The sequence below is a fragment of the Natrix helvetica genome, assembly GCF_964273705.1.
Source record: "Natrix helvetica genome assembly, chromosome: 3".
Taxonomy (NCBI): Eukaryota; Metazoa; Chordata; class Lepidosauria; order Squamata; family Natricidae; genus Natrix; species Natrix helvetica.
Window position 1 is genome coordinate 124,925,679 of NC_138549.1, and position 25,855 is coordinate 124,951,533.

Below are 25,855 nucleotides of genomic sequence, written 5' to 3' on the forward strand. Positions count from 1 at the left end.
AGACTCGTGCTGGGGATGCCCTCCAGCATGAATCTGGAAGCTTGCAAGACTAAATTTCTGACTTGTTTATCCAAAAGAAAATCTTGGATTGTGGGTTTCTGCAGGAGTTATCTGAGAAAGGGCAACAGTTCTATAGAAAAGTAAATAGAAAATTTAAGGAGCAGTGTTGGAAATGCTTTAGGATACAATTTTGGGTCTCTTGAGTGTCATGATTGTCCATTATGATGTCCCCTACCTGTTCTGACCCCCCTCTTCCCCCGCCAACACAGACACACTCCGAGCCAAAGATACTTCACGAGGTTTATTGTACAGACAGACAGATCCTTGGCAGCAATCTAACACGACTAGACCTTCAGAACCATCCGGCACTGATACGCAATAGCAGCTGTCCAGCCTGCCACGCTCACAAGACTGTACTCCCACAATAGTTCCTGCGTTCACTTCTGCAAAAGGGCGTGTGCACAAGTAGTCCTTTTATAATCTGGAGAGGAGTCTAATTATCATCAGCTGAGCGCAATTACCTCCGGTAACTGCGCAATTGCTCCTGACGCCACTTAGCGCGCCGGTAACGAGCATTCAATAACTCACTGCTGATGTCTGACTCGCTGTCCCGTGACTCCTCCCCACTGCTCCAAGGCATGACATCAGGAGCACCCTCCCTTTGGCTTTCACCACTGCTCCATGCCTCAGGCGCCTCCTGGTGGCCGACCAGCCTCTCTGATCTCTGCTCGGAGTCAGAACCCTGCCCAGGGTCCTCCACATCCTCCACTGCCAACTCATAGGGACCCTCGCTGTCGGAGTCTGGTGGCAGCTCCAACGGCTCCTGCTGGGCCACAACACCTACCTGTGACACTCTGGGAGATAAATATTTCCCAATTCCAATCATGCAAGTATCTCTGTCTCTTCTGCTGTGGTACTATTGTGCCCAACTCACTATGAGCAGCAGTGAGATTTTTCATACCATTGGTTTTTGGGGGCTGTCAACTAGGCTCTTATTTAATGCCTTCTTATTTTGCAGGAAATTATTTTTGTGGCCTGGAATCTTGTAGGTGCCTTAAGCGTGGCTGGACCACTACTAAGAGACCCCACGATTTTCACTTTTCTTAAACTATCCGCAAAAAGGATCCTTGGGGGCGCCTAGGAACCAGCCTGCTTGTGGGGCGGGGGCGGGGGGAGAGAAGAGGGAGGTCGACCCTCCTTTTACAGTCTTGCGAAGGAAGCGTCGTCGGCAATTTGGAGCTTGGACGCGTTGGTACCAATCTGAAACGGAAACGTGGGGAAAGGGGTAGGCTGGGACGAGTAAAGCCAATCTGACCCTTCAGACGCTTAGTCCCCAGAGAATAAAAGTAGGCGCTCTCGGTTGGCGGAACCGGGACGGTGTCCTTACAGGTCATTCGGAGGAAGCATCGTACACGTGTCCCAGGCCTCTCTGTAGTCACGCGCCCACGCGCGTGTCACGAGATCGCGGTGGTGGGGGGAGGAGGGGAAAATCTGGAGAGGATTCGAACGGGCTGCCTGCTGCAGCCGCCGCTACCGCCACCGCCACCCGCGAGCCGGTAAGCCTTAGCTTAGCTTTAGGCGAGTCCCCTCCCGGGACTAAACGGGGTCCGCGTGCACGCGCGCCGGGATAGCGGGCGGGGGCGACGGTCCCCGCAGGCAGGATGCGCTGAGCATTACCCAGTTGCCATAGAAACCAGCCAAAAAAAAAAGGTTGGCGGCCGGCCGGTGGCTAGAAGGAGGGTGGGAAAGGGGAGCGATTTGCCTGCAGTCTTTGCGAAGCAGCAGCTTTAGCCGCAGCTTCGCCAGAAGAAACCGACGGCCCCGCTAGAGCGCTTGACAGGCTTTGAGAGCGGGGAGTTGAGGGGGGCGAGCGGGGAGTGGAGGGGGGCGGACGGGAAGGAAACCAACACCGCCTCTGGTCTGACTCCTCGGCCTCTCTCTCGAAGAGGGGGGACGGTCTCGCTGTGCCTCCCACTCTAAGGACCGGCCGGGCAGAGCCACGCAGGTAAGCCCTCCTCCCTCCTTCCTTCCCTCCCTTCCCGGCGAAAAAAGAAACGCAGCAAAGGACGTGCCTGGGGCGGACCTTCGGCATCTTCCCTCGCCCCCCCCCTCCCCACTGCTCCCGGTGGATTGAGGCTGGAAAAGAGGGAGCCAAAGTCTGGCTGTTTCTGGATGCCGTGTAGGTATACGGGCACCTCTGAGAGGCAGTCGGGGGCTCCTGGAGCTGGCATTAGTGGGGAACTTGTTGGGCTTCACAAGTGCTTGTGCCTTTCTGGCTTCCGATCGTCGCATCGTTGTTGTTCATGCTACCAGTAATACTGCTACTGATATTATTTATTACCCCGTTCCTCCTGGCATTTCACTTGGCCTGGGCTGCGTCCCGCAATGGGCAGGTGCGTTGCCCTGAGTGGACTGGACTGAAATGAGTTCGGGCTACACCGCTCTCGCCTGATGAGGAAGGAGAGGCGAGCGTGTGGCCGAACGGTTGGTTCTTTCCACCTCACAAATAGACTTTGATGGATTGAGTCGATCGCTGCAGAATTGACCCGCCGTGGGGCAGATAGGCAAACGATATCACCCCCCCCCTCCCCGTTTGTTTTGCAACTGTGGTGACGCAGTGAGACTGACCTTTCAGGCTTTAGGTGTTTGCATCATTCTCTCTTAAGAAGAAATTGCATTGTTGTTGTTTTTTAATGATTGATTGGTTTTCTTTTAAGAAAGGTTGTTGGGCTGTTTGATGTGTCTCATCACCATGAAAGGGAGGGTATTCTATTTAGCTTTTTTTGTTGTTCAAAGAAGAACAGTATAACTATTTGGGAGGGTGGGCAGAACATCTTGCCTCTTTTCATCCGCCTTTCAACCTCCCTTTTGAAATTGCTATTACCAGAGCAGCCAATTAAAATTAGCAGCAGGGGAAATCAAGGCTTCTATCTATCATTTGAGTGTTATTTTAGGGATCTGCAATTCTTCCATTATTAATCTAGGAATTTGGAAGTCAGCATGGACATAGAACCAAGCAAGATCAGTGGAGGCCTAGGGCACAGGGAATGCCAAAATCTTTTTAGCTAAGCTATGTTTCTTGCTTCACAGAGTACTGAACCTTATCCAGCAAGATGCCCTCCAGGTGTCTTAGAATTGCAGCTCCTAAAATTCCATGCTGGCTAGGAATTTTGCCAACTGCAATCCTAACGCATCTGGTGGGCACTAGGTTGGGAATGTCTAGTGTAAAATGAATGGTTCTGTTAGAGAAAAACCTATGGGTAAACATCAGAGCTGTCCTTTTTCTCATAAACAACAATCTGGGGTTGTGATTAAATGTGTCCTGTGATTAAAAAGAGGCTTTAAAATATAGGCTTGATTTAAAGGAACAAACCAAAGTAAAAAAAGATGAACTGTGTCTCAGATTATGTAGCATTCTTAGATATATAATCTGAAACCAAGATCACTTCTCTTTCCTTATTGCTTTCTTGCAGTTTGATTCATGCAGGGCTATTAGGAATGTCTTGAAATCATGTTGCCATCATGTTTCTGAAATTATAACAATATATAGGTTTTATAGTAATGATGATCAAAATGTGACCATTAGGGCATGATGTGACAACCATAGGCAGAGAGCTAATACAACAGCAATATGTTGAGATGATTGTGTGCCCAAATGGCAATATAAATGGACCCCTTTGATCCCCAGTGGTTTTTTCGGTTGCATTATTTTTCTGGCTTTTTGAGCTACAATCTTGAAACACCATTTTCTAGACATCACTGATGCACCTAATGCAGTCAGCGAATCTTATTCCTTTGCTCCTTTATAAAAACTTCAAAAAATTAGAAATCAGGATTATTTGAACTGATATATTGTCCTTAATACATTGCACACACTCCATTTTGAACTTAATGTTGTCTGACTTTGCCTGCAGCCCTGACTACATTCTATCCAGTAACCAGTTCTCTTCTTGGGCTTCTTGTCTTCATACCCTCGCAAATACATTTATTTAATATTAGTTTGCTTCCCCCCGCCCCACATGACAATTGTCTTCCTCCAAACATCATTTTACAAGTCCTTACACAACAGACAAAACTAAGTGATGTCGGTACAAATTAGGACTTGTCAATAGGATTTCTTTTGCAGAAGTGGCACCCTAAAGCAGCTCTTTGCATCAATTCTGTATATGAATAAAGGCCAACAGATTCAGCATTCTGCTTCATCAGTTGTTAATGAAATCAGCTGAAGATATCAAGATATTTCAGAAATTCAACTCTGCCATGATTGTAAGCACCCCCAGGCAGGGATGAGCTGTACATAAAATAGAATGAAGTGAATGAAGTTCAGTAATGAAAATATTTTATCGGATCTACGTGGAGAGAGGATAAATATTTAGAATGTCATTCTAGTTTTCTCAAAGTGGAGAGAAATAATACTGTATATACCAGAATACAAATAATGAGGAAAATGCAGGTGTTTTCCTTTCCAAATGCTGCATTAGGGCATGTCCAAATGCAGGTTCCAGGGAGATTTGCAATGTTTTATCTCTATCATAATGTGGCTAAAGGAGGATTGATAATCAGTTACGTGTTGTGAGGATAAGTGTGCATCTGAGGTCTTGTCATAAAAGAACACAAATGTAATAGCTACAGTACATATGCTTCTGAAATCATTACATTGTCCTATACCCATCAGGTTTCTACGACTTAGAAAATATCTCAATCTGGCAATTGTTTTGTTGTTTACTTTAGGCAATATAATCATCTAATGGTGATTTTTTTTAAAAAAATCAGTCTGTGACTCAAAATTGGTAAACAATACTGGTTTTTGCAAGTTTTCATCTTTGCTCCATACCCCAGAAGGAATGAGAATGCATCAATAAAGAAAATAAAAGATAGCAGGAAATATATGGAGATTTTATTAGAATTATTTTGCATCCAAAATGCTGAAAAGAAAAATGGGAAAAAAAGATTAGCTTAAAGCAATCATCATATTCCTCTATATGTAAGGATAAATAAAAATTGATGGTCAAGAAATAAGAAATCACAGAAAGTTAGATCATTTGAAAAGCAGAAACTATGATTATATAATACTGTATAATGCATAGTATTGCCCAGAATTATAAAATATTGGGGTGGCCTATAAATCTCATAAATAAATACCCTTATTGAAAATAATATGGTATTGATATATTTTAAGGTTGCTTATATTTTCTCTTTTATAATGTGCATGGCAAAGGTCCAATGACTGCCAAGTAACACAAGAGACCTTAAGATATTAAATTATGATCATCCATTTTGAATAGATAGCTTCCTTAGCCTATGGTGATTTTAGTGGCCAGTTGCACAATGAAATATAAACTTTAATCAACCCACAGCTTTTTCTACTGTGATGACTTCTTAACCCATCTTTGCGTGTGTGTGTGTGTGTGTGTGTGAATTTGAATAAGGGTATTTATTTTATTGTACTATTATAATTAATTACAAATTAAACTTCCATTGTATATATCAACTGAAAGCATTCACATACATAGTTTGGTTGTAATCCTTTCATCAATTCTGTTAAGGAGGTCGGGAATAGGTTCACACATTGTGTTACAGTAGATTTGTTTTAACCATAGTTTGTTGACTAAGCTACACATTCTATGTTTATTGAAAGCATAAGCCATGGCTATTATTATAGAAATCAGGTTATGATTTCATGACAGTTATTTTCCTACATAATAAAGATCTTACGACCAAGGCTGAAAAAGAGCAACCTGCTTTAAGATTACAGAAATCAATCATGAACTACATGAATCATTGCACAATCTTTAGCTATGGTGGTGTATCTTCTCCCAAGAAGAATCATAATTGATTCAAGGACAAAACATTTTGGTGCCTGAGGTAAAAGAGCAAATAATACCCTCCCCAAATGTCAGTGAGAGTGCATAGTATACAAAATAAACCTTCACTAATAAAGTTGCTATGTTAGGTACAAGAGAATTTGAATAATAATGACTAAACAGGTTGTGTGAATTCTCAAACTCTCCACTTCAGCATCTCATATAACTTTTTAAAAATACATTTTGATACAAAAGCTTACAGAAGCTCAGTAGGACATTTGGTTCTCTATTGGACTTTGCTGTTTGTATCTATATAGCATTTTTGCTCATGAATTATTGAGGCAAAGATGTGCCAGTATGTAGAAATATGTGTTATGCTTGCTGTTTATTGCAAATAGTGGTAAAAGCATTAGACTTTTCTTGGCACAGCATTTGAATTAACCTTTGTTCAGAACTGTAGTACACAGAAATACATATACAGGACAAAGCATAGCAGTTGCTGATGCTTAAAAGCAAATTGGCTCGGATATCTTATTTCACTCACTAGCTTAATGGGGGCTGAAGCAGGAAATTTGGTGTTGCATAGCACCAAAAATACAAGTGTGGGGGCTTATGCATATTGCCTGGTTGTCCTCTAGTCAGAACAGGCTGGCAACCATTTCTAAAGAGAATTAGGTGGCACATAAATTAATAAATTAATCCTTTATTAATCCCTCACATGTCAATGTTTTTTTTTTGGCACACCTTTCTATTATCTCCAAGTACTCCTGTCTGTTTTGGATACCTTACCTCAGTTTGTTGCAGGCTAACCTAAACTCTGGTGACTTCTCAGAGGCAAAGGCAAGAAGCAGGGGTGAAATTCAGCAGGTTCTGACAGGTTCTGGAGAACCGGTAGTGGAAATTTTGAGTAGTTCGGAGAACAGGCAAATACCACCTCTGGCTGGCCCCGGAGTGGGGTGGGAATGGAGATTTTGCAGTATCCTTCCCTTACCACTCCCACCAAGCCACTTCCACAGAACCGGTAGTAAAAAAAATTGAATTTCACCACTGGCAAGAAATCCCTTCAATTGAGTCACTGCTTACAATATCTCTGTTACATTTTGGATCTACTCTTACCAAGAAGAGGAACCAAGCTCTAGTAGTACAATGGCTATAATGCTTACTACAGGTAGTCCTGGACTTACAACCACAATTGATCCCAAAATTGTTAAGTGAAACATTTATTAAGTGAGTTTTGCCTCAATTTATGACCTTTCTTGCCACAGTTGTTAGCTGAATCACTGCCGTTGATAAGTTAATAACATGGTTGTTAAGCGAATCTGGCTTCCCCATTGATTTTGCTCGTCAAAAAGTTGTGAAAGGTGATCATTTGACCTTGGGACACAGCAATGGTCATAAGTATGAACCAGTTGTCAAGCATCTGAATTTCGATCACATGATCATGGGGCTGCTACAAAGGTCGTAAGTGTGAAAAAATGTCATAGGTCACTTTTTTCAGTGCCATTGTGACTTTGAATGGTCACTAAATAAACTGTTGTAAGGTGAAGACTCCCTGTATAATACTTTGTAAAAAGAAGGCTGTTTATCTGAAACCTGGCAGAAATATTACTTACCAGTCTGCGGCTGGAAAAGGAATAAATACTTAACTTAAAATAAGCAAACAAACACAGGAAAAAGTAGGAAATTCAGGGAAAGAAATCTAGCAATTTTTTAAAAGTGCCAGTTTTTAAGCCAACAGGATACCATTTACAAGGCAAATACTATTATCATTTATTCTGTTATTTAGTATTCATAATAAAGCTGTAAAATACATTAGAAAGCATAAGGGTACTAAGAAGGTGTTTTTAAAGTGCTTGCTATGTCTTCATGAAGGTGCATTTAATACCTTAACGTTGTGTACATAAATCCAATTAAATTGTTGTTACGTTACATTATGTTGTTATGTTATGTTGCTATGTTTAGTGTGCCAATTAATATATTGGCAATTGCTTTCCTGGAAAGAAAGATGGGAGGGCACATCAGGTGAATTGTCCAATGGGAGGGCTTAGTGGCCTGCTGTAGCAATAGCAATAGAATTTAGACTTATATACTGCTCCATAGAGCTTTACAGCACTCTCTGAATGGTTTATAGCAGGGGTGTCCAAACTTGGGAACTTCAAGACTTGTGGACTTCAACTCCCAGAATTCCCCAGCCAGCATGGCTGGCTAGGGAATTCTGGGAGTTGAAGTCCACAAGTCTTAAAGTTCCCAAGTTTGGACACCCCTGGTTTATAGTATCAGCATATTGATGCTAACAATCTGGGTCCTCATTTTACTGACCTCAGAAGGATGGAAGGCTGAGTCAACCAGCTATCTGGGCTGATACCTGCAAATGGTTGACACAACATTTTAGCCTGGACAGTTTAAGCAGTTAGTGCAGATATGTCATTAGAATGTTTCAGAATGATTTTCTTAAAATGCACTTCCAGAATGTGATTCTTGATATGATGTTTAAAGTTAAACATGTAATACATGTTGTAAATATTTTGATCAAAAAGAATTTGGCTCCATTTTTTGCTCAGAAAGGATCAAAATTAGTTGATTTTGAGTTGATCACTATGTCTCAGCCTAATTTATCTCAAAGGATTATAGGCAAAATAAAAAAATGGAGCATTGCTTTTGAGTAGAGATTGCCTGATTTGAAAAAGTGACAACATCAGTTTAAGATCATCTAGTGGTCATTAATCATGAGCAACAAATGTAACCTATATCTTTCCCTTCATTGCATTAGACCTTATTCTTCCACATACCCATGATTTAGGGGGCAAAAACTAGAGAAGGCGGCTTTTGGCTTCATATTTTTTTATACGCATGCAAAGTTTTTTTAAAAAATGTTGATTAGATAGGATCCATGTCAAATTCCGCAGGACTTCATATAAATAAGGTCTAATGCAATGAAGGGAAAGAAAATACTTCAAGACATTCAGATGAAGAAGAGTTAATCAAATCTAAACCTGCCAATCTAGATAGTGGACAGAACCAGCAAAGTCTAGTGAGTCTCAAACTCAGCAGGAAGGTTTCCATTTTTCTCTGATGAATTTTAAAAAGGGATGGGGCCAGCTCTATTTTGCCTTTTGCTGTTGTTGTTGTTTCCTTTCTATCATGGGAATAAAGCATCTCAGTTTGACTCCAGCCATGTAAGAATACGTTATTACCCTAGAAGAAGGTGGAAGAATCAAAAAAAGTTAGGGAGGAGAGAGAAGAGAGGAGAGGAGAGGAGAAGGGAGAGAGAGAACGAATCTCTTTGTGTAATGTAGTAGTTGGAATATTAGCTACAAAATGGATTCATATTTTTCTCTTCCTTTTCTCCCATTGCTTTGAATTTTCAGTTTGGTTCTTAGTTGTAATTTACCCTATATAATAAACCACTGGAATCTGCTTCTGAAATCAGCAATCCTATTCTGGCAGGGAGACAGAATACAATCTATCCTAGCCACTTTGTTCATTGAAATAAGGCTAGTAGGCTGAATAAAGGTAAAGAGAGGGATACATAATTCAGATGAACACAAATTGGTCTTATTTGCAGATGACATTCTTCTGTTTATTTTTAAGCCTCACACTACTGTCCAGGGTTGATCAAAAGATAAATGCAGCAGGTTACAGTATTAACTGATCCAAATCAGTTGCCTATAGGTGAAAGTTTGTTATCCACCCATTTAAGGAATATCAATTCTGATTTCTATCGAATCCATTAAATATCTAAGTATGCGTATACTAAAGGATCTAACTCAGTTAGCAACATGTAATGCATAGTCAGGTTTCTTCAGAAATTGCTAAATGGGAGTCATTAAACCTTATCCTTTGGGGAAAGGTGAATGCTTCCAAAATGAATATTATTCCCAGTTTAATTAATATTCTGTGAGGAATTTCAGTTTATATGTCTGGCAAAGATTTTCAGAACATAAATTGTTTAAAAAATTTTCTATGGGATTATTTAATTCCAAGAATTTATTTACAGAAAATGCAATTGCAATTAATGAAAGAAGATTCAGCTTTCCGAATCTGGATTTATAACATCATATTTACCTATTGTTAATTTTTAAATATTGATAGCCAGCAGTTGGTGTTAATGTTCTGATTTGGGCAACTTTGGAATGGATGCAGAGCAGTAGGATCTAAATATACTACAACTCCATATTTTTGGAAACAAATACTTCACCTAGGAAACTATGGAATTGAACTTCTAATGAAAAAAAGTTTCTCATGCTAAACTGACTTTATAGAATGGAGGAGGAGGATATATTTGATATGTCTGCCACAGTGGTGGGTTCCGGGCGTACCGGTGGCCACTGGTCCCAGAGGCCACCGTACCAGAACGGTGTTTCAGTGGGCCCACCTGCTGGCCCGCGTTCCTTACCTCTTTTTGAAGGAAACAGGTCAATTGCGCACAGCGTATGGTGCCTGTGCTACCTCACCAAGCAGCTGGGGCATCGCAGGGCGGTCGTGTGCACAGCGCACATGCCCGAGGTGGATGTCCGGCCCCGTCGCAGTGTGCCGGTTGCAACGGGATCTGAAACCCACCACTGGTCTGCCACCTTGCATTATTTGTTAAATTAATAAAGGTGGGAATAGGGAAACCCAACTTTAACAATTGAGAAAAAGATAATGATATTTAAAAAATAAGAGGAAATGGGGATATTGACCTTAAATCAACTGTTAAATGATAAGGATGGATTTTTATCACATTCTATGCTAAGAGACGAATATCATCTATTCAATATAACCCAGTGGCAGCATTTACAGTTACAACATTTGCTAACTACATTGCTTTAACCAGCAGCATTTTCAGAAGTAAATTGAATTCTACAAACATAAAGGATTCTTAGCAGAATTTAAAACTATTTTTCCATTCTGTCAGAAAATGCTATTTATACCGGTAATAAAATCTGTACCCCATGTCTCACTGGTGTGGCCATATTTTCCGGAGCGAGGGACAGGAGGCTCCAGTGGATGGTATTAACACGCCCAATTGGCCAAAAGGCAGATGTAGTTCAGCTGAAAAGATTGTTATGCTCTTGTGGATCGGTTACTATTGTTTATGAATTATTTGGGAATGGCACAACCCCTATAGAAGGTACCAAGCTAGCCAGGTCCAAGACGGGTTCTGAGTTCGGGTAAAGACCCTTAGGAATTCCAAAAACTGGAGAGTAAGCTTGACAACCTAACCACCAGAATAACCTTGGCAACTAGAGCAGAGGTGGCACAGGGGTTAGAGTGCAGTACTGCAGGCTAATTCAGCTGACTGCTAGCTGCAGTTTGGCAGTTCAAATCTCACTGGCTCAAGATTGACTTAGCCTTCCATCCTTTAACAGTAAGGAAGGCGCCATTACCAATCACTCCAAACAGTAGGCACATGCAGCGCCCTCTAGTGGCTTGTATACAAACTGCAATCCAGTATTTCAGGCCAACACGTGCAATGCCTAGTTGCCGACAAGTGATGTGCGCTTGCATCTCCAAAGCCCTGCAATGAACTCTAGTGGCTGACCAATGAACTGCGTCTGCATCTACAAAGTTTTGCAATGCACTCTAGTGGCTGACACATGAACTGTGCCTGCATTTACAAAGTGTAGCAACACACTCTAGTGGCTGACACATGAACTGCGCCTGCATCTCCAAAGCCCTGCAATGCACTCTAGTGGCTGACCAGTGAACTGCATCTGCATCTACAAAGTTTTGCAATGCACTCTAGTGGCTGACATGTGAACTGCGCCTGCATCTACAAAGTCTTGCAACACACCCTAGTGGCTGACAAGTGAATTGAACTCAAAGAATTCATAATACATTCAAGAAATTTTCTGAGCTAATCCTAGTCATAGAATTATAGCACCCTTCTAGCCATGGCAAAAGGGTCCGACAGGCTGGTCTCCATGCCTGAACCCACCACAAACTCAGAATTGGATGTCCAACTATGAGAAAACGCAGAAGCACCTCAGATAGCCTATGACCTTAGACGGCATTTGCTGAGGGCAGAACATATAGCAGGGGTGGAGAACATCAAAGCCGACTGGCTCAGCCAGACTGAGGTGGACAATTCAGAGTGGAAGCTGCAGCCAGAAATCTTCGAGGAGCTGGCAGAGCGCTTCGGATGCCCAGACCTATTTGCCACCCCTCTCAATGCCCAGCTCCCGAGGTTTTATTCCAGGTACCAGACACTGGGGACGGAGGGGGTAGACGCTCTCCGCTGCCCTTGGCCCCAGGGCTCCTCTATGCCTATCCACCCTTACCCCTGATCCCCAGGGTCATACAAAAAATCTTGCAGGAGGTGGCAGAGGTGGTACTGATTGCCCCACACTGGCCCCGAAGGCCTTGGTTTGCCGAGCTCCAATCCCTCTTGGTGGACAGGCTTTGGAGGATCCCCCAGGAGAGGATCTCACTCAGTCAGGGGTTGCTGGAACACCTGGACCCTCAGTGGCTCCAGTTGACCGCTTGGCACTTGAGCAGAGCATCCTGAGGGAAGATCATTTCTCCCCCAGGGTTATACAGACTATCCAGACAGCTCGCAGATCCTCCACAGAGTGCATTTATGGTGCTACAGGGTGGGCTTTTTCAACATGGTGCATCTCTAGGGGCCATGATCCAGTCTGGGCCACTTTTGCATAAGTTTTGGACTTCCTTCAGGCGGGGCTGGACAGAGGGTTGACTCCCAACACGATTAGGAGGCAGGTCTCGGCCATTTAATCGGTACTCCTGTGCGGTAGATCTCAGACACAGACTCACCATCCGATGGTCAGGCAATTCCTCAAGGGGGCCTCCAATCTTAAACTGCCCACCGTGCACAGGTACCCTTCCTGGGACTTACACAAGGTGTTGGATGCTCTGACAGGCCCTCTGTTCGATCCATTACGTACTGTCTCTCTGAATTTCCTAACACTTAAGGTGGCCTTTTTGGTGGCCATCACCTCTGCCAGGAGGATATCCAAACTGCAGGCTCTGTCTATCAGGGAAGATCTCTACGTGTTCCACCAGGACAGGGTAGTGCTAAAGTTGGACCCCATCTTCATATCCAAGGTGTGCTCTTGCTTCCATCGCTCGCAGGAGCTGATATTGCCCAATTTCTGCCTGGACCCTTCTTACCCATTAGAGAGGAAGTGGCACACCTTGGACGTGAGGAAGGCTCTGAGGATTTACCTCAGAAGAACCAGGCCAAACAGGAAGCCCAATTTGTTTCCTTTCAGCCGGGGTCCCTGGGGAACAGGGTGACTTCCACCACGATAGGCAGGTGGTTAAGAACCTGTATTGCTTCTGCCTATCAGGCACGGGGTCTGCAAACACCGAGCTCTATCACAGTGCATTCTACACAAAGCACGGCCACTTCAGCAGCCTGGGCCACGCAGGCGTCACTATCTGAGATCTGTAGGGCAGCCACGGGGTCTTCCCCCTCACCATTCGTGAGGAATTACAAGTTGGACTCCTTTGCTTCTGTGGAAGCCTCATTCGGATGTAGGGTGTTGCAGGCTGTTCACAAGGTGGGGGAGAGGTCTCACCAGGCATAGGTTTGGGCATATACTCAAATGTGTAACCCTCCCTAGGGACATGTAGACTTTGGTACGTCCCATCCTGGATACTCCTCCCCTCACTATGGAGAAAGGGCGTTGGTACTTACCTGATACGCCTCTTCTCATAGTGGGGGAGGAGTATCCAGCCCCTCCCTGATATGGGTATGTTGTGAAATTGTTATGTTGTTTGTTGAACTGTTCTGTTGAAGTAATAAATAAAGGTTTGAAACTAAAATAAAGTCTGGAGTGGATGACACAGAGAGTTGGATAGAGTTCTTCGCCGATAACTGGGTGGAGCCTGGTGACCAAGGCATGGCTAAAAGAGCTTATCTGACTCAGTCCAATCAAGAGAGGACAAGGTCAACCCATCCTGGATACTCTTCCCCCACTATGAGAAGAGGCATATCAGGTAAGTACCAACACCCTTTTCTGGCCTCCAGGGACACTATTTGCCTTGCTAAAGGCTGGGAAGGCTCGGTCGCCATTGCGGTGAGCTGTTTGGAGCTACGCCACCTACATGGCGGCAGCTTTGGTCCCTGAGTGATCCGGAGGCTTGAGGGCTTGGAACTTCCAGCCCCACGGCCTCTCTACGCTCTAAATTGATTGCGAGAGCTTCGGCGGCTGGGATTGAGCCGCTGCGGCGTGGGAAGAGCGCAAAGTCTTTCTGAGGTTGCGAGGCGAGCCGCGGAGCGGCGAAACGGCTCATGGGCATTTCAAGGTGAGAGAAGCCTCGGCGGCAGTCCCTGAAGCCCACTAAGCTCGACGCTGGCGTTGGGGCTGTCTGGGAGGTAAAAAAACAGTGTTCCTTTTACTTTCCCCCTTTTCCTTGCCTTACTGCAGCTGAAGAGTGAAGCGGAGGGAGCATTGAGGAGGCTTCATTTGGAGGGCTGTGCGTATTGCCATGTGGCAAATGGCGGAGGAGGCGCGAAGGTCCCCTTCTCCCATGGGGAGGGCCCCTCTTCCATGCAGTGCCTCACAGCCTCGGCTAGGGCTCAAAAGGTGGCTGCTGCGTCTCGTCCCTCTTGTGCCACACAGAGGGATGAGCTTAGGAGGCACAAGGCCCTATCTAAGACCTTTTCCAGGGCAGAAAAGTTAAGGGCCCAGCAGGGCAGGCTAAGTGCCTCTCCTCCTTGTTCCAGGTCTCCCTTGGGGAGTGCACCACAGCCAGTTTCCCCCCACCCCCTGGTTCTCCAGATTCTATTGGGAGGTTTTGGGGGGAGGCTTCCCCTTGCCACCCCTTTCCCTGGAAGACCAGGACCTGGATTTGGAGGATTCCTGCATGCAGGTGGACCCCAGTGGGGATCAGGCCTTGCCCACGCCTACCTTGGCTCCCCGGGCTGGGGCAGCTCAAGATCTAGTGAATCCCAGCTGGGATTCATTGGATGTGGATGACCTTCCCAGGGGGTTACAGGATCTTATTGAGAGGGCCATTTCCTTTGGCATTGCTGCTGGCCTACAGCAGCAGGTCGCCTGGTCCTTTGCATCGGACAAGGGCAAGGGCCCCAGGCCCAGCTCCTCTCAGTCACGTCCTCCCTCTGCTCCAGTGAACCGTCCTGTGTCTCCCTCCCTAGTTAGCGAAGTATCAGTGTCAGGGGATAAGGCCCAACGGGACCCTGATTTATCTGAGGATGAGGATGATTCCAAGCCTGATCCTCCAGCCTTCACTGGCCTTTTTTCGCCAAATTTATTCCGACCCCTCCTGCGCAAGGCGTGAGTCACTGCACAGGTTGAGGAGGGTGACGGGTCTAAGGAAGAAGCTAAGGACGGAACTAAAGAGGGTGCCAAGGAGGGGAGTGCCGCAAAGAAGCCTAGAGGCCCAGTCTTCTCTGAACCCAAGGCGGTTAAGGAGGAGATCCCTGCCCCTCACCTATTTCTGGAAATGGTAAAGAAACAATTCATCGTTCCCAGGAGGTTGTACTTCTGGATTTTTGTCCGGATCTGGTTAGGGAACATGAACAGCAGTGGCACCAGTTGGATGTCCGACAGGCCCTGCATATTTATTTGAAGCGGACGGCCTCCTTCCGGAGGTTGGAGGCGCTATTCTTATCTTTCCAACCTTCGTCACTGGGTAAGAGGGTGACGTCTTCCACCATTAGCTGGTGGATCCACTTAGCTATTACCCTGGCATACGAGTCCCAGAAGTTGCCTGTGCTGGACGGTATTATGGCACATTCGATGAGGAGCACTGCCACCTCAGCAGCTTGGGCCTCCCAGGCACCAATAGGCACATTTGCAGAGCGGCTACGTGGGCTTCCCCATCGCCGTTTATTCGGCATTATAGGTTGGACGCATTCACATCAGTTGATACGGCGTTTGGGCGCAGGGTACAGCAGGTCATTGCAGATCGTTAGTTCCCTGCCCATGGGACTTAGCTTTGGTAGATCCCATCCACTGGAGCCTCCTGTCCCTCTCTCCGGAAAATGGCAGTTGGTCTTACCTGAACTTCTATTTTCGGGGCTAGGACAGGAGGCTCCAGTTCCCGCCCTAAGGTAGTTAGTCTAGCTGGGGTGGTGGGAGTTCTCTTTTGTGCCTTGTTTCCAGGTCTCGGGGGAGCTTGCTTTGATGAAACTGGAAGTAAAGGGTGGAGCACAGAGGCATGGCTTCAGCTTTATCCCAGTATCGTGACCAATTGGGCGTCTTAATTCCATCCACTGGAGCCTCCTGTCCCAGCCCTGAAAATAGTAGTTCAGGTAAGACCAACTACCAATTCATTTTCCAGATTTGTCTACTAGCTAAATACTTTTTTTATCAATTTTGTAGATGTTTAAATAATATATATGCTTTGGCTTTTGACATTTGAACGAAATAATATAAAATGTTGTTTTATAACTATAAGAAGCTGTGTCACAGAACAAGGAAGCCGCACAGAAAGAGGCTACAGCTTAAAAGCATTTGCATGAAAATATGGTCTAAGCAATTAACAAAACAGAGCTCATCAACAAGAGTTATTTTATTTTAAAATGAATCCTTAGAGGGCCTGGTATGCAATGTAATATTAAAATAAATTAATAAGTACTAACTTAATGTGCTTGTGCTGAAGTCAGAGAAGAAAAATACTTCAATTTTCCAGACATTGGAGAAGCATCAAACAGAAATTGAAAGTAGATATTCAAAGAATCAACATGAAAATGTAAACCAATAAACAAGCCCTTCAGATCCAAGCATCAGAATCAGAATATTTGTATTATCAAAAAAAGTGAATTTCTCAGTCCCTAGATATTTTAAGAATCCCCAGCCTCTTGCTCATTGAATCAGCTCTGATATAATATTAAAGGTCTATGACAATAACTATAATTTTACTCTGAATTTGGCAAGAAGCTTTTTCCAGGTTATACTGAAATCTGAATTTATTCATGATTAAAAGACAATTACTTCTGCAGAATAAATGTACCCACTCCTTTCCTCATTAATATTCTGTCAGTTAAGGTTGGGCATTTGTAATGCAACCAAACTGCATCAAGCAGGTATGCACAATAATAATTTAGAACTTTTTTGAGTGATTTTTATTCTGTTAGAAAATTTATGCTTAATGTATCTGATGTACTTTGGAGGGTATGATTGATATAATCTAATTAACTAATCTCGAAATCAGATAGTGAGGAATCTCTTGGTTGTTATTTCTAGGATTAAAGGCTGTAGAGCCGTCAACACCTGTGGATGAAAAATATATGGGGATGACTTATCCTTTTATCGTTTTTATAAATAGCTCAATGCAGCAAACATATATAAAGTCCTTTCTCTTTTTAATTTTTGCACAACAACTCTGTGAAGTAGGTTGGTTTGAGAGAGAGGGACTGATCCAAAGTCACCCAACCCGCTTGGATGTGTATAGTCTCATACTATATATAGTAAGTGATCTTTCCATTGCTAGATATGATGCATCTTTAATTTGACTCAGAATGGCTTTTCCTATAATCTGCAATCGCTCAATTGCAGTTCTCCTGATCATATAATAAGTTCATGGACTGCATTATTCAGTGGTTTAGAGACGGTCCAGTGTATTTTCTTTACTTTGCAGTTGAAGTTCAGGATAAAGTCGGATGAATATCTTCATGTATCTGTTAAAGAAAATTAGTTTCTTTGTGCTGCCATTTCAATAATAATTCAGCTATTTAGATAAATATCCACTACTTCAGAATTGTGGAAGTCAACAAAACCGTATGGCTGTAAAATCTGTTCATATCAATGCCAAAGCCACATTTTGCTCAAATCCAGGGTCACTCTGCAATCTCACCCTCACCTTCCTTAAAACTTCCTATGTTTTGGAAAAACTTACTGATGATATCTCACTTCAAATTGATGGATAACCTTTCCCTGTGGTTAGGTATTAAACAGGGGCAGGGAGACAAACCTTGTGACACACTACAGGGGAGTGACCTTTTAGTTGTCTTCTCCGTCCTTGTTAGCAGGAAGTATGACCACATGATCTAATTCTACTTTATTGTCAGGCTACATTGGCAGAATCTTGCAAGTCTAGACAGAAACCACAAATCTTTCACTATCACTTTTAACAGTCTTATACATAGGATGGGTCTTTTTTAAAGTTTCTTCACCCGCTAAGTAGTTGCAGGCTCCTCCTCCTTTTATCTTATCATTTTCTAGGCAGAAACTCCTCCCCTCTTCCCTTAAGGTCATTTCCACATGGCATTACACTCTTCCAACTGGAACTTTCCATTCAGGAAAGAGCAGAATAACTGTAAAACAGTATCTTCCACTCTTAATTTTTCTAAGCAGCCCAGGAGAATGGTATTAAAGACTCATTATGTCTTACATTTTCATCTCATGTCAGAGCTAAACCCCAAAATTGTCCACATAATCTACTTCATTAAGGATGATCTATAGTTTGAGATACCACTTTTTCAACAACCTTCTCTAAGAAGAAATGCTGCCTTTTGAGGACCACTCAGAAGCTTTAGGTGATGGAGAATGCGGCGGAATGAGCAAAGATAAGCATGCCTCAGTGTGTCTATGTGACACCACTGCTTTGCACATTCCATCGGTTATCCTTATGCTTCCAGTTGTGATTCAAGGAGCTGGCTATGACCTATAAAGCCATCTATGGCATAGGAATCGGTTATCCGAGGGATTGCCTGTCTCCTGTGGTGTCTGCCTGGCAGGTACCATCTGCCAAGGTTTGCTTGTTCCCAGTTCCTTTGACTAAACAATGACATCTATCAGAATCCACACAGTGCCTTCACTGTAGCTTCTGGAAGGAGGTTCCCTTGAGATCTACATGCTCTCGTCCTGATGTTGTTCCAGAAGGCTTTCAAAACCTGGTTGTTCTCCCAGACCCTGAGCTATGATGATTAGGGCTTGTTGGATGTGTGGCACGTATTGGTTTTGTCAGCCAGATTTGCCATCTTGTTCTCCATCTTATTCTGTTTTGCATTGTGTTTTATCTTGATCATTTAATGAGCCACTCAGAATCAATCTGAAGCCAGCACCTAAAGGGAATCAAATCAATAAAAGAAAGAAAGAGAAGATTGAAGGTTCCAGTAAGACATTTATTGTGTCTTAATTATTTCAACAAAAAGGGACTCTTCTGGTGGGGGATTGCCCCTCCTCTTTAAAGGTGTCCCCCTGGAGAGGGCCTCGTAGGAGGTTAAGGAACCAGGCAGGCCCTGAATCAAGCCTGCAAGTGGTGGAGCTCCTACCTCTGATCACTCAATCCACTTCCTCAAAACTAAGAATGTTTATGAGCTATACTAATTCTGTGTAAAAACTCATACAATTAACATAGCTCCTAAACATCTCTCAATTTAAACATTGTATCCTGCTATAAGCTTAATATTGGTCTGGTATATCTGAGATACCAACTTTGGCTTGTAGTTACTCATGAAATCAAAATCGCAATTTGCAGGTTAGATGACAAACAATGACTTTTAACAAAGGATTCTGTAATTGTTTCCTCATCCAGGGAGCACTACATCAAGTGACTTAAATATAAAGGTAACTAAAGATGAAAGGCAAAGTCTAAATCATAGTTTTCCTGAATATATTTGAAAATTCAGGCAATGTTTTAATGTAATGCCTGAACAGTCACTAATGAGAATAGAGCTGGCTTTAAGAAGTGCATTTGATTTTCTTGCTATTTGGTCAACTGAGCACCTGATTTTTTTATACTATTCTGTGTTCATGGCAATTTTCCAAGACCCTGGGAGTTTACAGTATGGAGAATATCAATTTGAAATCAATGACCATATGCAAATATAGAGTTTTTATTCAATAGAAATGATTAACTAAAGATTAGTTTTTAAACTCCCTACAAAATTCGCATGGAATGTTGATGCATATTACTTGCCAAAGAATAAAAGGTTTTTAAAAAATGTGGGCATTTTGTCAAAAGTTAAATATTATTTTCTCAGTTTAAAAACAATTAGGAATTGTAAAGTTAACAAATTTCCATAGAACAGAGATCCCTTCTTGCATTCTTTTCAGTCATGTTGCAATACAGTACAGGTAGTTCTCAAGGTATGACAGTTTACTTAACAACAGTTCAGAGTTATGACATCCCCACTAAAAGTACATTCAACCGGTCCCAAAGTTACATATGTTGCCATACCACAGCAGTTGTTCACCCTTATGACTGACCACAGAGATACTACAACATTTTCCCTGCCTATTTTCTTCCCATCCTGCTCTGCCGGGTCTCTGCAGGCACTGGGCCAGCTTTGTTAGCCCACCACATTTACCATTCTCCTCCCCACCCCTTACCAATTACTTTTGGAAGATCTCCATAGTTCAAGATGTCAGTGCAAAGCTGCTTTCCTTACATCTCGCATTTGTACATACACTTCTGTCTGCTTTGGAAAAGTGTTTTCGCAGGAAGGATGGAAGCGTATGAAAGAATGTGAGATCTATCATGTTCCTGCAAGCATTGTTTCTTCCCAATCAGCCCCACTTGTGCCATCTGCATATTTTCAGCAACAGTTCCTAAACAGCCAAAATAGCAGCGCTGTTGCTGGGGATACTTGAGCCCTCAGAGTGGGCCAGATCAAAGCAGGTGCTGGGCATTACGGCTACAAGTCCCACGCTTGCCTCCTGTGCTGCTTTGGGTGCCAGAGCCCATGTCCAGCTAGGCGGAGAAGCATTGGCCCAGCCCCTTCTAGCCCCAGCCTCTCTCACAAATGGGCATGGCTCTACTCCGCCACTTGTTGGAGCACCAAATCCATTGAAGTACACCTGGCAAGTGAGGGGCACAGGGCAGCCAGCACACCAAGTTCTCCAGCTCCGCAGTGGGGAGATCCAGGTGAGTTCAGCACTCCAGTAAGTGGCTGGGCAGAGATCAGTGACCGTTGAATTCTATTGAAATGAAAGAACAAAACTCCTTGTAGAATTCAGTAGCAATTACTGTAGCTGTCCGTGCATGCTACAGTTACATCAGTTATTAGCTACAAAAAACTGGAAAACAGCATCTGAAGAAGCTGCCACTATGTTCTCAACCAAGTGCAATATTGTACATTGTAATCTTAGACAAATCAGATCTTGAAAAATTCTGTATAATGAACGCTACTCAACATTCCATATTTTGTTATTTTAGAAAAAATGGACCCTATAGACTCTAAACCTAGCTCTGAAATATAATTTGACATTGAGACATATTGAGCCTTCCTTTGTTCATTGACCTTTCCTATGAGTGACATAGTTTGAAGCAAAACCAACATCATTATGCTATTCCCCACCTACGTAAAATAGCTACTTTATGTCAATATGTACCTTTAACCTAAGTGAATAAGTGGAATGCAAATAATTCCAGCTAACTTCAAAGAATCTGGAAGTACTCATCCCTTAATCAAACCACTAAATTTTAAAAGAGGGCATGGTTATTATGTACCTTCAAGCCAGAGTTATGTTGTTTCTGAAACATTTTTGTTCATGTTTAAGCAATTTTAAAATATGCAACTTTTCTTATTCCAAATTTTAATTTTCATCAAAAAAAAATGGTTTGACTGGCTTCCCTTCAATAAGTTCTTAAATTCGATTTGAGAATATATTTTCCTTCCAACCAGCAGAATGATTTCTCACTGTTCCTTAAATCAAGAAACTAGTTCTCCGTTTGTTTTGCTGCAGCAAGCTGCACTTTGCCCTTAGCAAAGCCCCAAGTCTACTAGAATGTCAGTAACTGTTAAATTCGGCTCATTTGAGATCAGAGCTTAGATGAATGAAAACAAACATTATATTATGCCAAAATGATGTCTCCTGGTGCAGCTCTTGCAATTGCCTTAAGGACCTCAAGTACAGAACTGGAATGACTAAGTGCTAGATTTTCATCCTCCATTGCTCCCCTCTTGCAAAGCATCTCTTGTCTATCTCTCTCATATTCCCTGACACCCCCAGAATGGATGACTCATACTATATGCAAAAAAGGCAAATTAAAGGTCTTATTGTGATGGAGATTTTGCTTTCTTTCTGTTGAAACCGAACTTAGAGACACAATCATATCTTCAGGCAACAATGTAAGATAGGCTTTTAAATCATGGGGAGCTAAAAGAGCAGCATCCCCAAGCAGACACATTTTAATCCTCAACCACAATTCCTTTAAGAAGCATTTCCTGTTGATAAATCAGACTTAATTTGCTGAAAGAGAGCTGGTTTTCAATTTTCTTTCAAGGGGGAAGAAACATGCAGTGAAATTTTCTGGGATGAAATGTGTCACTTTTGCATTTTATTCAAAAGGTGATCAGGGTGTGCAAATATCCCTCAGTTATGTATTTCACAGTCCAAACTAAGCTTCCATTGTGTGTGTGAGGTAAGTTTTCAGGTACCATTAGGAAAGTGGAGCAGATCTCACAAACAGGAGAAAAAAACATAGCAAGAAGGTTTTTTTTTCTGTCGTAAAATAATGGCTGGTTTTGGGTGCTATAGCAGTGAATTATGGAAAATAGATATTCTTTCCCTATTTTAGTGTATATATTAAGTATGGGTTCCACATGTTAAAAAAAACTGGATCATAGGAATGTTGGTTCCAGATTAAATAAATTTTATTGATAAGAAAGTTGAATGGAAAACTAATGAGAAAATTGTACTTTTTATACTTCCGTTAAACAAGATTACAGTACAATCATTCTAAATGTAAAAGATGCCATCTTTGTTCAAATTAGCTCAACCTAAGTACTTACACAGAGATTACACTGATATCATTGTGTTTCCTAAATAGCATTTTTTCTCTTGATGCTAGAGGTCCTTTAGTAGCTAACAAGAAAAGGCCTGTGACTTTAGTGCAGCTGAGCTTGCTTGTACTTCAACATCTCTGGTTTCATCAACCCCCTGAGGATATTGAGTGGTATGGGAATCCTACCCTATATGGGAAGCCTACCCTATATTTAACTAAAGCCCTCGGGGTCATAAATATTTTTGACCTGCCAGAGAAAGCGAGGCGGGGAAAAGTTGCATCATTCCAACACAGCTGCATAATCATTCCTCCCAGCTGCCTTTCCATTATTTGAGAGTGAAGAAGGAATTCATAGAAAGAGCATGGAGCCTTCTGTCTCCCCTGTGAGCTTTCTTGAAGAGATGCCATCTAGCATCCTATTCAAAGCTGTATACTCAAAGCATTTGAAGAATGCAAAGCCAGAGGTGGGTTCCTACTGGTTCAGACTGGTTCAGCTGAACTGGTAGTGGTTTTCCAGCCTGGGTCACTGGAACCAGCAGCGACCCAGGCTTGCCACGCCTCTGAACCGGGTCCCCAGTCGGGGCAGCATGTTTTCCCCTTTTTTTAATGTTATGTGCATGCGCTGATCTATTTTTGGGCAACTGTGCACGTGCATTGAGCTGGCATCTGGCGTGTGCGTGAGTGAAGTGAGCTTGCACACAAAATTGTGTGTGCACTGAACCGGCAGTAATGCCAGCAGGAGCCCATCCCTGTGCACCACTGGTTTAAGACTGCATATAGGTGAAAGTGGAAACAGCAAGGTACAAGTTGCATTTTTGCTGAGAGAAGAGGAAAGTCTGCCACCCCAACTCATAAAATTCATGACTCTTTTAAGTTCAGAATGAAAGCTAAGATTTTTGTCTGTTGCAGCTGTGCTTTGCGGCTTTAGTTGCTTTTTGTCAGGGATTTGCAGGGCTTTCTGATTATGCTTCATCCCTGCTTCCAGAAAGGAAGACACTAGTCTTGAAATTTTTAGTACATGATAATAGTTGAACCATTGCAGGCTACTATTAAATTAACACTTCACCTTCATTCTGTGAACTGACTTTGGATTTTTTCAAAGTCCTCAGTTATGATTCTAGAGATAGAAGAGGTTTTCTGATTTTGAAAAAACCCACCATATTCCATATATGAAGGAGGATGGAAGGGGCGAGACCATACTGGCTAGCAATTCTAAGCATGTTAAATAACACTGGAGGGTGTTTATTATAGAAAACAATATATATCTTTTCATGCCCCAGTGATCATGCTAGGAACTTCTGGATGTGATTCTGGTGTTTCTTTTGTTCATACAAGCCTGTTTTGGATTAGGAAAGGACATGTGCCTTCTCAAAGTACTGTGCATTCATTCTATAGGATATTGATTGGGTGATACAACATTTCCTGCAATAGGACAGTTCATGCCTGCTCTCTCAGCTCTATATCCAAACAGAGCAATTCTGAAGTTCTCAGTCAGCACTGGACACTTTGTTAATAGCCTTTCCCTGTCGAGGAGGGTAACTGATGGACTTGATTATACAAAGGTCTATATTATGCATAGCAAAAAGGAGAAAGTGAAATGTAACCCATTTTGGAAAGAATGAATCAGCATGGGAGCAGACTTATAATATCTTTCTAGAAGCTAAGGATTTTTCATATCTACCACTATTCCCAAATTAGAGGTTTAAAATCTTATGGAATCAACCGCCATATCCTTCACAGCAATGCAAGAACCTTTTCAATCTCTGCTGTCCATCTTCAGACTGCTGTTTCCTATCAGGTCAATCAACTTTATTTAGGTTGATTTGAGAGCACTAAGCATTTCTAAGGTGGGAGGAAGTGTGGTGCAGAAGAAGAAGGGGGCTACAGAGAATGGGGTGGCTGGATGGAGTCACTGAAGCAGTAGGCGTGAGCTTAAATGGACTCCAGAGGATGGTAGAGGACAGGAAGGCCTGGAGGAACATTGTCCATGAGGTCACAATGGGTCAGGCACAACTTCACAACTAGCAACAGAGCATTTCTTTTTGTGTTAGAGAGATGAACAATGCTGGGCATATTCTGACACAAAAGTTTACACATCAGACAATAAAATGAGGGACCTGTATTCCTCTATATGCATCTATTGCAGTATATATATGAGGAAAAAAACAAGATTGCTAGCAACTGTTAGCAATTGAGGAAAGATGGGCGGCCTATAAATTTTATAATTAAATAAATAGTTTGGACATGTCTTTTAAAAGATACTTTTGAAGATAGTACTGTAGAGTGATTTACACATGCATGTAGCTATATGACATGATAACTGAAGAGGACTGAGCATATGCAGTTGTACAAAGGATAGCCCATGTCATTGGTATGCTAAATTTTAAAAGATCTTCAAAGGAAGACTAATGCTTAGAGAGAGAGAAGGAATTGGCAGCATTGTAATTTCCCTAAAAGGCTACATTTATGAATACATTATCCTTCTTCCATATTCTTAAAACTAGTTTTGCATACCTTCATAACTTTACTGTATGTCTATTACTTAAATTCAAATAGAGTAATTTAATCCACCTTTTATGTATAGTTTGAAGTGCTAAATAAATATGTGGGCATTTATAAGTTCTACAATATTGCTTCCAGTTTTCTAAAACATTCTTGCTTCTAAACAGCCTTTGACTTATTACTTGATGACTCAAATGAATGTGTGAACATTCAGTTGCAAATTAGTGCACTTACAGTGATCCCAGGTAGTACAAAATAACAAATACTAGTTTCTGATTTGTGATGCAATTTTCTTGCCATTGTATCACCTGATAATGTAGCCACTGAGATAGAAATCTAGGAAGTCACATTTGCTGTTGATCTATACTTTACAAGATTCAAAATAAGGACTGTTTTGTTACAAATATTAAATGCAACTTTTCAAGTGGTGAAACGTCTACGTAAAGCAAAATTAATCCCAATGGGAACCCACTTGGTATTTAAAAAGAGAAAAGTCACTTAGCTATATGCATGGGGCCATTTCCACATGGAACTTTGCTGTCTCTACTTACATTGGTATCTTGTCCCTTTGATTGTCCCATTATTGTTCTTCTTGGGCAACAAAGATGATTTATTTCCATCTTAGCTGTGACACAACATAAATTGGAAATGTTTCCAATTTCCCAGCTTCAGCTCTGTAGACTGGTGCGATGACCCATTTTCCTATTGGCAGGAATATCCCAATCCTACCTCCTGGGTTGTCTCTCTTCCCCCTTCTCTCTCTCTCTCTCTCTCTCTCTCTCTCTCTCTCTCTCTCTCTCTCTCTCTCTCTCTCACTCACTCACTCTCACTCTCACTCTCACTCTCACTCTCTCAGCATTATTGTTCTATTTTGAGGACTGGCATATTTCATTGAGCAGTGG

General features: G+C 42.5%; 1 protein-coding gene across 2 annotated transcripts in view; it reads left to right on the top strand.

The window, feature by feature from the left end:
* Nucleotides 1–1,358: 1,358 nt before the first annotated feature.
* PACSIN1 (protein kinase C and casein kinase substrate in neurons 1) overlaps nt 1,359–25,855 on the top strand; it is a 67,518-nt gene continuing 43,021 nt past the window's right edge. Inside the window, exon 1 of one of the 2 annotated variants that reach the window (XM_081947285.1) lies at nt 1,359–1,556. The gene's annotated coding sequence lies outside the window, so the exon portion shown is untranslated. Of the gene's footprint in view, nt 1,557–1,901; nt 2,006–25,855 lie in introns of those variants that run through there. The other variant, XM_081947286.1, reaches the window with a different exon arrangement.